Source organism: Gallus gallus, chromosome 1, assembly GCF_016699485.2.
Source record: "Gallus gallus isolate bGalGal1 chromosome 1, bGalGal1.mat.broiler.GRCg7b, whole genome shotgun sequence".
Lineage (NCBI taxonomy): Eukaryota > Metazoa > Chordata > Aves > Galliformes > Phasianidae > Gallus > Gallus gallus.
In genome coordinates, this window is record NC_052532.1 from 85,350,289 (window position 1) to 85,367,817 (window position 17,529).

Consider the following 17,529-nt stretch of genomic DNA (forward strand, 5'->3'; position numbering starts at 1 on the left):
TAAGACTATTCAGTTTGTTAGATGCAAGAAACCAAACAACTGTTTGAAGGTAGAGTCTCATAGCAACTCAGTGTATTTCAGAAAGCAATATGTTATGTAAAATTGTTGTTTCCAACATGTCTACTTTTTCCCCTCATTAGTTTAGTAATATTATTAGCAGCTTCTTCTACAATTGTGGTAGTAGAAGAGTACATGAAGTAATCAGAAAAAATGTAAACATCTTTTTCTTTAAATATAGGAGTTATAGCAGTACTTTTGGATCCAGAGATAACAAAATGACAAGTCAGGAGATCATTCTCCTTTATTAGCAAAATAATAATAATAAAATTGTAAGGACGCTATAACACTAAGACGTATTGCAAAACTAGAGGACGAGTGGTAACTATGTCTGAATAAAAATGCTACAGCAGTTATTTATTTTCAGTTGTGTTCAGAAGGAAATGTAATTTTCTAATTGAAATTAAACTAGATCACCTAGACTAACACATATACATTACTCAGAATTTCCAAGAAACATTTTAAAGCACTGAATGTCTTGAACATTTATGAAATTTTCATAAAGTCATTTCACTTCAGGAGCTAAAACCTAAAGAAAAACAATGAGAGATGTATGGCTTGTCATTACACAACAGGGTAGAGCAATAACTTCTTTCTCTCTCCTGACATATCCTTCCTCCTTTCTCTCTTCTTTCCAGAGCTAAGTGCAGACTGATATTCAAAAATTCTTCAGACAAGTACATACTGGTTCTCAGCAATCACTCCACTACCCTTCCTCTGGAGAAAATACAATGACTGGAGTTACTGAGAGGCCACAGTCCCCATTTTCTGAAAATGATTTAGTAGAAGGGATGAGTACCTGCAGTTGTCTGAAAGCTGGCTGCAAAGACCTAGACCAAACTCTTCATGCCCCTTTCCTTTATACAAAGGATACAAGCAAAATTGACAAAAAACATCTGCTTCCAATTAAACCATTTATCTGAAGAGTGATCAAGTCAGGAAGCCATCCTAATCCTTCAAAGGCTACTTTTCCATATCCCAGGAAATGACAGTAGTTTGAGACACCTCAGCTCTCTGCCATTATCAGTGGTAAGGCACTATCCTGGGGGAAAAGGGTGGTGGTTCCTTCCTCATCTTTTATCATTACCTTGAAATTATATAAGAATTTTATCAGCAATTTTATTATTAAAAATATTATCAGCATGCTCTCAGATATAAGGTCCTGTGTGGAGCCAGGAGTTGGACTTGGTGGTCCTTGAGGGTCTCTTCCAACTGAGGATATTTTACAAAACTATATTTAAAATGAAAATAGATCATCAATTAATTTTTTTAAAAAATCCTTCTTTTTATGACTGATTAAAATTTTTAATACAGAACTCTATTTCATATTTTAAACAAATATTATAAGCCTTCCTCTTCCTTCTTAGAGGCAAATGTTTAACAAAGACTATCCTTTCATATATGCTTACCTCTCTGCAGTAAGATACTATAAAATGGAATATAGGTGAATACTTAATTTTAATAAATGTCATTTGCTATCAATCAGAGGCAATAATCCTAAACTTTGATGCCATGTAGCATGCTTTCCTAAGTATCTTTATGATGTATATTCGATGACTTGGAAGTCTGTTGGTGTTCCTTCTTGGTTTCTCCCGTTTGGAACCTTGTTGGTATCCACAGTTGCATGTCTCCAGTAGCTTCATTTGGTGATCATAGAATCACCAAGGTTGAAAAAACCTACAACATCATCCAGTCCAACTGTCCACCTACCACCAATAGTTCTCATTAAACCATGTCTCTCAACACAATCTATAAATGTTCCTTAAATGTTCCAGGGTTGGTGACTCCACCACGTCCCTGGGCAGCCCATTCCAGCACCTGACCACTCTTTCAGAGAAGTAGTATTTCCTAACATCCGACCTGAATTTCCCATGGTGCAACTTGAGGCCATTCCTTCTAGTCCTATCGGTAGTTATACGAGAGAAGAGGCCGACCCTCAGCTCACTACAACCTCCCTTTAGGTAGTCACAGAGAGCTATAAGGTCTCCCCTGAGCCTCCTCTCTTCCACGCTAAACAATCCCAGCTCCCTCAGCTGCTCATAAGGCCTGTGCTTCAGACTCCTCACCAGCTTAGTTGCCCTTCTCTGGACATGCTCCAGGACCTCAATGCCTTTTTTTTTTTGTAGTGAGGAGCTGAGTACGGAGGAATTATCCCTTCCTTGCTCCTAGCTGGTTGCACCACTTCTAATACAAGCCCAGATGCCATTGGTCTTGTTAGCCACGTTAGCCATACTTGCTGGCTCGTGTTCAGCTGAGGGTGTACCTACATCTCCAGATCCATTTATTCTACATAGTCTTCCAGCCACTCTGCCCCAAGCCTGTAGCATTGCCTGGGGTTTTGTGGCCAAACTACAGGACCCAGCACTTGATCTTGTTGAACTTCATCCCACTGGCCTCATCCCAGTTATACAGTCTGTCCAGATCCCTCTGAAGGGCCTTCCTATCCCCAGGCATATCAACACTTCCAACCTGGTGTCATCTGCAAACTTACTGAGGGTGCACTCAATCCCCTAATCCAGGTCATCAATAAAGATACTGAACAGGACAGGCCCCAGTACTGACTGCTGGGGAACACCACTCATGACTGGTTGCCAGCTGGATATAACACCACCACTCTCTGGGTCCAGACATCCAGACAGTTCTCTACCCAGCAAAGAGTGTACCTGTCCAAGCCACGGGCTGCCAGCTTCTCCAAGAGAATTCTGTGGGAGACAGTGTCAAAGGCTTTGCTGAAGTCTAGGTAGATTCTGTCAACAGAGTCAGAGTTGACAGTATTTAGGGAAAATCTTTCTTTCCATCTCCTTGGTGATGGTGATTTAGTTATGATCTCAACTCCATATTATCCTTAATATATGCCCTAATGGTTAACTATCTTCTGCTCCTTCTGTAAGCTTCTGATCACTACTTTATTCCCCTTGCTGAGAGCGATATCTACAAGGTCACTTATCTCCCATTTTCCTCCCTTGCTCTCAGACCCAAAGGGCAGCACAGGGCAAGACAAATAAATGGCCTTTTTAACTATTCTTTAGCTGTGTCTGTGTGAAGGAAAATAGCTACGCTAAATCAGTAACACAAGTACCGCACTTAGATGACTATACTGAATTCTCTTCAACAAACTCTAGTAGCTACCAGAGGCTGACCAGTTCCTGGATACGCACAGATGGAAGTGGTGCAACCACAGCCAGTGCTGTTTTGCTGTTAGATATCAAAACAGTACAGAACTACAAACTGAACATTTCAGAGGAAATCCATGATAATTTGTACGTTACTATACAAACAACTTCTACATGGTGTTTTTTTCTTTTCTTCCTCTTTCTCCTTATTGATGCATAGTATAAAGTTACTTTACAGCTTAAAGTAAACAAGGGGGAAAATCAGTAAGTCCCATTGTTAGTCTGAAGTAATTTCTTGTATTCCATCTTACTGATCTTGAATCCTATTTTACATAATTATTTAACAGCCCAAGTTGGAAGGGATCTTGAAAATCCTAATCTTTATTGCTACCTGAATATTAGTTAACTCATATTAAATGACTCAAAGAAAGTCAGTGAGCTACTTAGTCATTGGGTTGGACCAGGGAACCCGCCAAGAAGCAGACCAGCCCTCATGTCTGCTGACAGCTTAGTCCTCTAGTATCTTTCCAGAAGCCCTTACACTGTTCCAACTCTTCACTTTTCTGCCCACCAGTGTGCAGTCCACTTAGAATCATGCTCTAAGAATACAAACACAGCAGACCACAAAGAAACCTTTTGTGAGGAATGTCCATTTAGTCACTTGTCATCCACAAATAGCTGAGAGATCTGCACAGAGAGGCCTATGTATCCAGCAGAAAGCACGGAGCAATACAGGCTAATTGACTATGGCAACCAGCTAGATGAATGAGGACTACTCTTGGGAGCACATTAGCAGAACAGGTTTCATTTGTGTTGATCTCAAGGTACTTTAAGCAAGTAACAGAAATATTCTTGTTTGGAGTAACATCACCACCATTTTGGCCACCATTCAGGTAAACAATCATTAAGCATGATGGTGAGGACAAGAGACATCACAAGAATTTAACTGTTATCATGCTGTGATATGAATGAATTTGATTCTGAGAAAATATCCTTGGTACATACTGGATTTAGAATACCTTCCTCCCTTCCCCTCCCCTCGTTTCCCTGGTGAAAGAGTAGAATGATAAACCAGATTCCCTCAAATTCCAGCACAAAGAGATTTTAAAAACATCTTGCAAACAGAAAAGAACACTTTCAGGCACAGAGCAAAGCAAGGTTGAATTTTTCTAATATATTCTGTTGTGTCCATTTTTGGCATGCATTATTGAAAGTCTGGTGTTAAGTATTTGGATTTGTGGAGTAATTCTTTCAGCTTCAGGCTATCACTAAATGGAAGATTCTGAGATCCACAGCTACATCTGAAATACAGTCCTTCCCTCGTGGCTCAACGAGAAAAATTCCATGCTGCTCTGCAAATATTCTTTCAACAAAATCCTGCTGGTGGCCAAAAACAGTATAACAGCACACAGCATAACTGAACTAAAAGCACAGCATTAACTGTATCAAACCTCAAACACCCTGCAATGTTAGAGAACTCAAGGTGAAAGGATGCTTCACCTAAAAGAGGAATGACTTTAGAGACAGCCTAATGAAAACTACTATATCATAAGGAAACCAAGCACTGGTAACTCTTCAAAAGGAAGAAAATAGCTGCAAATTGTTGGAAGAATCCTTCCAACAGTCGAGGTAGGTGGGGAAAAAAAAATAAAAGCAGTCATGAACAGGCAACAGGAGCCTATTTAATGCCTTTAAAATGCAAGAGCAGCTAATAAAGATAATGTATGAAATACTTAGCTGAACATTATTTGGATTTAGATTTAATGCCAATAATAGGAAGTATTGTCTTTTTCTCTATATGAAGTATTGTCTTTTTCTCATATCTTTAATTAATAATGGAGTAACAGGGAAGAGGGGCGAATTCAGAAGTGCTGGTACCACATCCTGCTCTTAGCAGATAGTTCTAAGCTACAGCTACAGGAAAAACATAGAGCTCTAATTTTCAATTTCAACTTTCAAAGCAAATGTCCAGTCAAAGCCCTTTATATATTATAGCATCCCACTAAGAAATCTCAGTTGCGAAGCAGTTTGTAAAGGCAAAATTTTAACAGGTAATTATTATAAACAGATTTTAGTAATTCCATTGCTATTTAAAAGCTGGTGAGAAGTTAGGAGATGAATACAGAACTGGATCACTGGGCTAGTTGCATTAAAAGGGTATTTGTTTAGTAATTCAGTGTTGTGGACAGCAGTTTTTCCAACATATAGAAGCAAGTAAAGCTATCTAACAGTTTTTTTCTCCTCAAAAATTTGGTTTCAGCAACACAGAACTGAATACTTTGGAATTCTCTGTCCCATGAATGCACTGCATCCTTACACTACTGTTGGTAACAATAGCTTTGCAGTTAGCACAAAACTAGCTCGTTTGATTTTCATCTGTTTCAAGAAATGTGAGAGAAATTGGGTGATGAGGTGACTGGAATTTGAATTAACTGCCTCTTTTCTGTTTCTATCCCAAACCAAAATTGTATCTTGGCCACAATGAATAAACTGTCTTCAGCTGAAGAGCATTCTATTTCTCTCTCCAGCTTAAGAAGATACATCAACAGCTGGCTGAAAATTCACTAACTAAATAACTTAATTCATTAAGCAACTAACACATTCAGAAGTAAACCTGATATGCCAATACAGCAACAAGCTTGAAGAATGAAGTACAAATGGAAATAGTAACTATTCTGTATTTTGAAATAAATTTATCTGGCACCTTACATTTTGAGCTATCTATTCACCTGTTTCACCAGCAAAAACAGCAGTGGGACAAGATGTTTTACTTCCACTTACCCTGTGATTCTAGTGGTGAACTGAATGTGTATGTGGCCTCTTGTGAACATATGCAATCTTGTTTTTCATTTTTATCCACAAAGCTAAAAGCCATGAACTCTGCCCTACAAAAGGGTGAATACAGCTGTACTATATTACAGCAAATTTGGCTTCATCATCAGAATTCCTTTTGCCTTACATTGAAGCTGTTTATTTTTCTCTATTTCAAAGATTTTAGAGGGCATGAATGAAAGACCTAGCACTGCCTCCCCAAGTGCTAGACAAATGAAGCATGCCATAAGAAAATATATTAGCACCATCTATTTGTGAGAACCACCTCACTTATTACTTCCAAACTGTACACAGCAGTGCTTTCATTTTTCAAATCTGGTGCCATATGTACCACCAGCCAAGATTGCAATGATAATCTCACAGCGTGCAGCTTTTATTTTTGCTGTTTTATATTTTTGTTTTTTCTTTGGCTCCCAAACATGGAGAAATATTGGTTGTTTGGCTCAAAATCAAACATATCTTAAAAAGGGAAGTTTAAAAATAGATCTGTTTCTTTGCAGTAGAATTAACAAGAAGCACTCCTAAGCCACAACCACAGAACGCTATAATGACTTAAGATGGAAGGGACTTCAGCACCCCCTGCTCAATGCAGACCTAATCAGATCAGGCTGCCCAGGGCTATGTCCAGCTGAGTCTTCAAGACGTCTATGGACATAGTTTCCAGAACATTTCTGGGCAATTTCTGCTCCAGCATTTACCACTCTTGCAGTAAGAATAATAATTAATAATAAATTAATCCTAATGTCTAAGTGAGATTTCCCATGTTCCAGCATGTGCCCATTGCCTCCTGTCAAACTGCTGTGCAAAAACTGTCTTGGTTTTCTTTACGTCCTCTAGCCAAGTAGCTGTGGACAATGTTAAATCACCTTTCCCCTCACAGATTATATTCAACACCATTGCTTCCAGAGACAAAATCCAAATTAATGATGAAAATGGGTGCCATATAGACCTTTAAAAAGAGTAAGAAATAATTTCTTATTAGAAGTGGAAAAGTTAAAAACATCGTACATGGTTTTGTATTTGCAACTTAAGCTCTCCAATGAAATGATGTTATTATATCAACACTGTACACTAGCTTAGCAGTACTTCAGAAAAATATGCAGTCAACACTCAGTACTTTAACTTTTCAAAACACACTTATGCAAATTTATTTGCAAAAGCAACCTAGCTTACATGCTTTCAACTTCGGCTTGTAGGATCTCTCCACTCAGGCAGATAAGGAAATAGACGAACAAAAGCAATGCTATTCTTACCTATAAAGCTACATTTATTACACAAAGATCTACTGGGACATTTTGAGAGATGAGTCATGACAAAGTTTCAACACTACAATTCTTGTTGAAGTCTTAGCACTCTGTGTCAGTTTCTCCAGTCCCCAGTCAATTGGCTCTGTTCATTTCAGCGACATGCTGCTAGTTCAAGAAATAAATTGCAGAGCAATTCTCACTTCCTTTTGAAATGCTACTTTTTTGCTTACAGTGGCACAGTTTAATACATAAATGACATGTATTTCCTTTTTTAACCATGGTGCTTAAAAAGTGGGATAAATAAATCTTGTTATTTTAAGCGTTGTTATTTTGGCTTATTTCTTTATTGGTAACTAAAAACTAGTAATCAATTCAGGTTGTTGTGAAGGTGCAATAAATTAAAAACAGGGAGAATGCAATAGAAAGCAAAGCAAAAACCAACAATAAACAACAGCAACAAAAAGATTTCACTGAAGAAGGTTCCAGACAAATTCCTTCTACCTCCTGATATCTGGCAAATGAGGAGCTAAGAATTTTCTGAAAAGGTAAGTGTTAAAGAGGAAGCCAACTTAAATCAGCCAATAGAAAATATAGAATTGTAATTAGGTTTGTCTAGGAAATGTAGTAGAATAGGCTGTAGCAAGATAACTTCAAATAAAAAAAGATCTTACTCTAATATCACACTCCATTCTGCTTTTTCTAGCTTCTCTTATTGCTGAAACAACTTTTTCAGCTAGTACTACCACAGCACAAACGGTTGGCCCTTGTACTTGTTTTCAGAAATTGCATTTAACAAGGAAGAAAGCATCCAGATTGGTTTTGAGTATCTCCAGAGGAGAATCCGCAAGCTCTCTGGACAGCCTGTTCCAGAGCTCTATCACCCATACAGTTAAGAAGTTCTTGCATGGAATTTCCTTATGTTCCAATTTCTGACCATTGCCCCCCTTGTTCTGCCATCGGGCATCCCTGATCAGAGCCTGGCCCCATTCACTTGACTCCTACCTATTACATCTGCTCCCTAGATGTGTCCAGACTTAAATCACAAAAGTGACTAAAAGCTGCAGACTTGTCAAGGAATGTGGACTGACATTCAGAGATGGATGCAGGGACCTAGAGTAGTACTTTCTACTCCAGAATAAATGATGTTTCTTGAGGGCAGTAACTCATTTAGCTGCCTCAGACCTCCATAGGAAGAGATGTACTATGAGGGCCCAGGGTCAGCTCCAACGCTTTCAGTGCCCTTTCTCATGTCAAATTTCTGAGACTTCCTCCTTCAGTTAGAACATGTATTTAGTCATGATAACATTAATCTAAAACATGCTCTTTTTAACAGATATGTAGATATTTCTCAGAGAAACAGAAGTAAATCTGGCAAATTTGTCCTCTCAAAGCCTAGTTCTTCTACTTTTTGTCTCATGAAAGCATTCATATTGCACAGCTATACCCTTCTTACAACTTACCTTGCAGTACTCACTAGAGTTCAACTCTGAGTTAAATCACTGCAGCGCACTGTAACTTTAGGATCAGTGAGAACAATGCAGAAGTAAAGGCACCACTGTCAGCAATTTGAAGGATAAATATTTATAAATGTCATTTCTATAATCTGTTTCTGGGTCAATCATGCATTTCTTCAAAGTTCCATTTCCATCATTTCACTGTCTCCTTTGCAAGGCTCCTTACACATTTTAGTTTAAAATTAATTTTTATTGGACTAAGAACAGTAACTATCCTTGCTTTTGAGGTATAAAGCTGCAAAGAATATGGATTCACATTCGGGATCCCACTCCAGGGGTCCAGCCCCAGTGCTTTCACACTGAAGCCCATCTCCCCTTATTTGTGAAAAATCACATAGTAAACAAAACTGAAAAAAGAAAAAAAGGCACAAACACTTGTTTGAGAATAACCAAGTCTGCAACTCTGGTGGAAACAGGAAGAGGAGTTAAACTTCAGAAAAATTCCTTAGACAGAGGCCTGACAACCTGTCTCTGACTTCTCATATGATACTGCTCAAGCCTGGTCTAGTGTTGAATGTGGAAGTTGGTGGCCCTGCCTATGGCGGGGGGTTGAAGATTCACGATCCTCGAGGTCCCTTCCAACCCGGGCCATTCTGTGTGATTCTGTAATTTTTCTTTTGTTCCTTAGGAAATTCCACTTATTTAATTTCTCAGTCTGTAAATTTATTACTGTTCAAAGGTAAAATGTGTGAGCTAAACATTTAGCTTAAATAAAATTCATCCTTGGGCAATTTAACATTTTTAAAAGTTAGGGGCAAAACAAAGCCTATCTATCACTTTAGTGGATACTTCTCCCTGAATGTCCTTCATATTGAACCATTTTCAACAGGCATTATTTAGAATCAATAGCATAAGGACCACAAAACTTAAAAGGTCTTTGTCTGTGGGAAAATAAAGAAAACACAATCTTCCACCTTTTAGTGAAACTCAAATCCTTATTCCAATTTAGATTCAATTTCAGGCACAAACTGGAACACAGGAAGTTCCATCTGAACATGAGAAAGTACTACTTAACTGTGAGAGTGACAGAGCACTGGAACAGGCTGTCCAGAGAGGTGGTGGAGTTTCCTTCTCTGGAGAAATTCAACATCTTCCTGGATGCCCACCTCTGTGACCTGCTATAGAGCACCTTCTTCAGCAGGGAAGTTGGACTGGATGATCTCCAGAGGTCCCTTCCAACCACTACAATTCTATGATTCCAGATCACTTATTCATACTGGGGTAGAGCTTGATTTGGACTTCATAATATGATCTCCAGAGTACTGTTCCTCTGACTTTATTCTCAGAACTAGATGTTTGTTGTTGTTTTTTCCATACTGGCCTAGTGTGTCTTTTTCTGGGCTGATGCAACTCCACCTAGACAGAGCTGACGAGACAGTGCCTGCATCTTGCCCAAAAAAGCTGGTCTTTCCCATCCTGGCTCCTCTCCTGTCCAGGAAAATGGGTCCAAGGCATCTCCACCCAGGCTAGGCTATGAAGAAAACTACATCTTTGCCAAAGAACCCGACAGATTCTGCATAAACTCAACAAGGAATACAGAAGACTGCTGGGAGGAAGAAAAGGCTCCCAGCTGTTCTAGGTCTAACTCCTTTTTAAGCCTCCAAGAATACTGGTTAATGCAAATACAAAAAAATATATCCATTTTTCTGGACATGACTGCATATAAAGTAGTTATTTAGAGCCAGTCAGATAAATAAAAACATGGGCTTTCTATAACAAGTCCTCCATAAGGAAAGTTCAGCTAGATATAATGTGCTTAAGCAGGTGAGGGATTCAAATACTGTTGGTCTCACCCTGCCATAAATTAGAAACAAATTGATATAACCAGCATAAAAAGAACAGACTCCTTAAGAAACTGCTCCTTGGTGGCCTGTGCTTAGCATTACCACTGGCATCACCTATGCACTGGCAGGTGGTGTTTGCCATTACCATTCCCTTAATCCACTCTTCATCTAAAAAATAAATAAAAATCAATAGATTTTTGAAGAACAAAAACCCAAAGGCTTAATGAAAGCAGTATTTGGAGCTGTGACTTCATTTTCTTCTAGGATAAGAGTGAAGAGATGATATCCCACGTTGCAAACCATGTTGTTATCATTCATTACTTAATGCACTATCAATCTGCTATGTGGATCAACATGTACTCAGATTGCAGTGAGGTTCCCACAATGCAGCATTTGTTTTGAAATCTGTTTCTTCAGTGTGATTATGTATTATATCAGAATACTTTTTTTGTAGTATGAACCTTTTAGGTTGATTTGCAGTGTGTTTATTCATTTGGAGATCTCTTAAAACACTGAACAATGGAGAATTAAAAAAAGGAATGTGAAATAACTGATGGATAGAAAGTATCTTTTCTACTGGCTTTTCATAGTTTTTTTTTTTTTCATAGCTTAATTTCACCTCCTCATGCATCAGATTTTTTTTTTTAAGGGCAAGATGCTTAATCTTAGTGGGTTTTCAGACAGCTAACAGTGTTTGCAAACTACTCTAACAAAGTAAATTTGACAACAGTATGTACTGTTAACACTCAAGATGTAAACTAACCTATGAGTCTCAGGATTGCCAACAAGGTATGCTTCCCAATTGTAAATCTGAAAACTTTCTAAGCAGTCCTTTTATGCACTGATCTTCACTGGTCATCAAGTCTAAATGATCTCTTAATCACTGATTAGCCTGTGCACACAAACCTTTCCTTTTAAACAGAGCACTATAGTATGAAATTCTAAGTATGAACCTCAACTTGCACCAGGGGAAGTTCAGGTTGGAAGTTAGGAAATGCTTCTTCTCCAAGGAAGTGGTCAGGCACTGGAATGGGCTGCCCAGGAAGGTGATGGAGTCACAATCCCAGGAGGTGTACAAGAAACGTTTAGACTTTGTACTGAGGGACATGGTTTAGTGAACTATTGGTGATTGGTGGATGGTTGGACTGAATGATCTCAGATCTTTTCCAACCCTGGTGATTCTATGATTCTATGAATCAACCTTACAAGATCCAGAAGTCAAAGACTAGAGTATGTGACCCACGAAAAAAAAGGCCTGAGGTTTCTCATAAAGAAAGAAACAAAGAAAAAACAGGGAAAGCAGAAAAAGTTCTGTTACATATTCATAAAAAGCAGAAGTAATTGACACAAACCATAGCAAGGAACTGATAAACACAGTGAAGCTCAAAAAAAAAATCTCAGAAATAAGCACAAGAGCGACAAAATAATTTCATGAAGGCCACTTCAGCTATGAGATTCTTTGTAGAAACAACTAATTTTCCATTTGAAGGGTACTGGAATTTGTCCTGCACCCTTAAAGTATGTACCATGAATCCTCATGAAGTGCTACCCTCTCCAATGAATTCCAATAGCCTATTTCCTATCTCTCACACATAAATACTGAAAATCCAGTAAAACATATTATCTTCAGTAAATAGATAAGACAAAGAGAAGCACCAGAGAGAGGCAAGATCCCTCTTTCATGTAAGAACAGAAAAATATCACACTACAATTACTTGAGGAATGGCAGAAAAGAGCATCCAAGAAATGAACTGTTCAGCCTAAACTCAATTATCTGAAACATATGGAACAAACAGTCAGATCTCAGCACATAGAGAACAAAGAGGAGATTCAGAAGAGCCAGCACAAGTTTACCATGGCCAGGCTGTGTCTGGCCAATCCTGTTGTCTTCTGTAATGTTATTACTGGCTTTGTGTACAAGGTAAAAGTAGCGCATGTCATTTTCTTTAACTTAGCAAAGCTTTAGACACAACCTCCACAAGCACCCTTGCAGCCAAACTGAAGAAGGAAAGGCTGCATAGGTAGAGTGTAAGGTGGATGGAAAACCACGCTCAAAGAGTAGCAGCCAGTGGTTAAAAGTCCAAAGCCCTCTCAATACTTTTTCTGGTTCTCAAGCAACATCCACAGCAGTACCTAAATTAATTTCAGTGGAGGAGAATGTGTTTTGATTTCTGTACACTTAGCACAGAACTTGGGTTGGGCAAAAAAAAAAAAAAAAGATGGGTTGCATATAATGATCTGCTTCCAAATTTAACAGAGACTAACTAGTTTGAGACAATCAGAAACAGGTGCCCAAAGTACATTCGCAAATCAATTTTAGAGAATCAGTGCAATTCACAAGACAGGCATTGCTGCACTTCTGACACATCTATGCGTTCAGAAGGTTTGTTCCTCTGTTCATTTTTAATGTGCCAGTAAATCCTCTTTTGCCTACCTCTTGAGAAACACAGTAGTCAGTAGACTTTGTCACAAGTTCTTAAAAGAATAAAAGATATCTAAAATCAGATATACATCAATAGAAGCAAGTTTTTCATTACAAAGTGATGTAATTATCTATTTCTATTAGAAACAGCTAGAAAGAGAAAAGTTTGATTTGTCTGTTACGTTGAAATGGTGTATCTAGAGACCAGACCCATGGCAGCACAAGACATTTAACAATCCTTAAATGTATGCAATTTTATAAAAACATCCTTCCTACTTTAGTACTGTCTAATGGGATTTATTTTCTATTCATAAATTGTTCATTATACTATGCAAAACTGAAATAAACTTCTCTATAGTAGCATGTAGCAAGTGATGAAAACTAAAAGGTATCATATATTCTCAGAAGTCATGATGGCTTTTAAATTCCAATATTGCAGCCATCACATAATCATGCTAAGTATCTGAATTCTCTGCTCAAAGTCTTATAATATGCAAGACACACAGGACTTCAAATACTGCAAATATTAACAGCTTTGGATATGAAGTTGGCAATGGCATTTGCAATATTCTGTGTTTAAACACTGTAGTAAGTTCCCTATTTTTCAGAGGCAGGCAGCTGATAAAGCAATTAAACATCAGAAGCATGCATCATAAGCGTAGGTTTTGCTGCATATCACATGCTAAACTCCCAAAGAGTTATAAAACTTCATCAGTTACCAAAACCAATAATCAAACACCAAATGCTAGTAATGCTTTGAGGGCTGTAATTTGTTCTTCTCAATTCTATCAGCAAAGCTTTTAACAATTTATTTCCTTTTAGTTTAGAAACTTCTAGACACATGCACGTGCAGTAATAATAATAATAATAATGCACATGCCCAGAATTTCCAACAGAGCAGTGATAATAAAGTGTTTTCATGCATCTCCAAACCAAACACTCTCGCACACCATAGACACTAGCTGAATACAGCTGAGTCCTATAAGGACTGATTCCAAATGCATACAGTTTTTTCCAGATGGAAAATGTATCTCATCTTGCACCACTAGATGAAGTGAATATCAAGACTGATGATCTGGCTTCTTGTTAAGAAAAATAAAAAAAGACAACAAATTAAGAGAGATCACAGGTGATTCTCTTCTTCTACGGTTATACAGTCTGAGTTTACAATGACAGGAAACCTTCTACAGCTCAAGAAAGTGTCTCCAGAAAGAAGCAATAGACTTCCTCTACATTTTTGAGTGTGAGGACAGAAATAACTAATAAGAAAAATATTTATGATTTTTGAGGCAGGATATGGGCATGTACACATATGCTCAGAACCACGAGTTGGGGAATTTGTGCGGTATTGACTTCACATTTTTACTTGTACTTCACCCAGAAACGTATCCAATTGTTTGTGGCAAATTTATGCTATGTAGAAATTTATGTCTCTTTCATCACTGATCTTGAAACTCAGTGCAGAGTAGATTACATTAGTTCCCAAGGAATATTCTCTGATTTAAGAGCTTATAAAGCACATACAGTTTCATGACTTTACAGTGCATAGGTTTTAAAATACAAGATGATCTATCCCATGACACTTTTGCTTGACATCTGACAAATGGTTTAAACTCTACAAAAGCAAATTAAAGAAGAAAATAATGTATGTGAAAACATCTACAAACCTAAAAAAGCCAGGCCATAGGAAAAAAACAAAAACCCCAACAAATATTCACAGTGCCTGAGATTTCTAAATTGAAACCAAGCACAATTAACAGCATCTATTTCCTTTTAGCATCTATAATCGCAACTCAGCCTTAATACTATGAATGACCTTACATGCCCTTTAAGTAACTACACTGATAGCATAAGATGCGCATCACAAATTTCTGTAAGTATTTCAAAGTGAAAAAGGAGCACAAATATCCATTATGTTATTTAGAAACTTTGCTCTCTAAGAACTCTTGCACTAACAACATACTAATGCTTTTACCAACTGCTTTTTCAGCTGGAACTAAACAGTACAGGAAGACTGATAAAAGCCTAGAGGATTAAAACAAATAATTTTCTTATTGCAATATACTTACCAAAAGGCAAGCCAGAAGAAATGCTGAAGGGAAAACAGTATCACGGGGGTTGGAAGGGACCTCAAGGGATCACTGAATCCAAACCCCTTGCTAAAACAGTTCCTTACAATACATCACACAGGTAGGCGTCTAGTCAGGTCTTGAATATCTTCATAGAAAGAGACTCCAACACCTCTCTTGGCAACCTGTCCCAGTGCTCTGTCACCCTTACCATGAAGAAGTTCTTCTGCTTGTTTTTATGGAGCTTCCTATGTTAAAGTTTTAGGCCATTACTCCTTGCCCTATCACTATGCACCGCTGTGAAGAGCCTGGCCTCATCCATTTGCCTCCTACCTCCCTTTGGATAATTATAAACATTAATCAGGTTCTCCCCTTTAGTCTTCTTTTCCACAGGCTGAACAGACCCAGGTTACTCAGCCTTTCCTCATAATGGAGGTGCTCCAGGCGCTTTATCATCCTTGTCTCCCTTTACTGGACTTCTTCCAGGAGATCCCTGTCCTTTTTGAACTAGGGAGCCCAGAACGGGACACAATATTCTAAATGTGGTCTCATCAGGGCAGAGTAGAAGGGAAGGATCACCTCCCTCAACCTGCTGGCCATGCTCTTTTTAATGCACCCCAGTATACCACTGGCCTTCCTGGCCACAAGGGCACACTGCTGGCTTCTCGCTAATGTGCTGCCCACCATGATGCCCAAGTCCTCTGCAGAACTCCTCTCCAGCCTCCAAACCTGTACTGATACATGTAGTTATTCTTCCCCAGGTGCAAGACTCTTCATTTACTCTTTTTAAATCTCATCAAGTTCCTCTATGCAGTGTTTATGCTTGTAATTTTTTCATAGTATAGCTAAAAGCAAGAAATGGGCTACCTGCATGGTGCCATATCATTGTCAAGTTCACAAAAGAAAGTGTCTGTTGTTTAGCTTTATGACAAAGGATGGAGACCTGATGCGAGCTGAACACTCGATCCCCTCCTCTTTACCTAAGACTGTTAATCAGATTAAGAGAATTCATGCTTCCTGTACTCAAATGAAGCCATTTCTAACCATATAACACACACGCACAAGCATATACTGCTCTATAAATAAAGCACAGTACAGTGCCACTTAATCCACCCACCTCAGTGTTTGCATGAGCCAGAGATAGTGGAAATCAGCCAAAATTTCCATCAAACAATAGTTTTCTCCCTATTTTTGTATCCCACAACTCAAATTCTTACTAATTCTCAGACTATTGCACCCATGCCTTTTATTTTCAGCATATGCTCAGACATGTTGTGCAGACATATTGAGATTTAAAAAGAAAACTGATAAGGGATATGGCCTGAAGTCTTGCATTTTTTTCATTGTGCATCTTTCTTGTTCATGTACAGGCTTGAACTGTGGTAATGACAGAATCATTTCAAAGTCAGAAAAACAACATTTCAGTTTTACATATAGCTTTACATATTCGTAGTATTTAACAAAGCATAACTCTGTGTGTTCTAAAATGTTTCCAGGCTTATAAATCATAGAAAGAAAAATTAATGTGAATAATAAATGTAGAGCAGTGGCAAGGAGTTTGCAAAAGGAGGGTTTTTTTTTTTTCCCCTGTTCAAGCTCAAAAATAATGTTATCCCACACACACTTCAGTAATCTAAAATTGGCCAGGCTCCCAAAGCATTAATTATGTAGACTCATACCAAGCACTCTGTGGCCATTTATAGATTTATGAACTGATGCTACAACTGGTTTTGATGTGAGAGAATACTACAGCTTCTAACTGCTTCATTTAATTATGCTTTTCCTGAACAGAGTTCAAGAATAATGAAAAACATTGAGTATACAAAAAAGCAGAAGTAACACTACAAATTCCCTCCCACTTTAAGAACCCACTTTGCCATTAGCTCTCTGGCTTGAATGAGGCCCTGCACGCCCAATTTTAGGATATCTAGCACCTCCACTAGTTAGTGTCCCAACTCTTTACGTGTATTTCTTTCCAGTAACTCTGAAGTAGTGAAGATTCTGAATTGACATTCCTACTGTAACCATGCTTATATAACCTAGCTTGTATATCCTCTAGTTTTGCTCACATCACTTTGGTTAGGCAATGAGCACAAAAACACTGAATTCTGGTGGCCAAAGTATGATCACAACTTCAACAGTAGAAATTCAGCTGATGGTTCAAAAGCCTGACCTGTTCTGATTTGCTTTGCCACATCTCACACTAATTCGCTCAAGTGGGAAGGCTTAGGGTTGGTCTGGTCAAAGCATAATGACATGATCAGTATGTTTTGAGGGACTGGTCTGGTCTTTGTCTACACAAAGGCTTGATTCTTGCCAGGAGTCATTTTATGAACACTATCCTCAAAGTAAAATAAGATAGATAATAATTTCCTAAAGCATACTCATAGAACATACATCTAGCCTATTTTACAGAAAAACCTAGTTTCCCAGCAATGGTATTTGAACTGGGGTATGCCAGGCAAGCTTGGGTAGCATCTGATCTGCTTCT

General features: G+C 38.3%; 1 protein-coding gene across 50 annotated transcripts in view; it reads right to left on the bottom strand.

Moving 5' to 3' along the window:
* Positions 1-17,529, bottom strand: part of ABI3BP (ABI family member 3 binding protein) — a 131,993-nt gene that overhangs the window by 107,858 nt on the left and 6,606 nt on the right. The window lies entirely within an intron of this gene.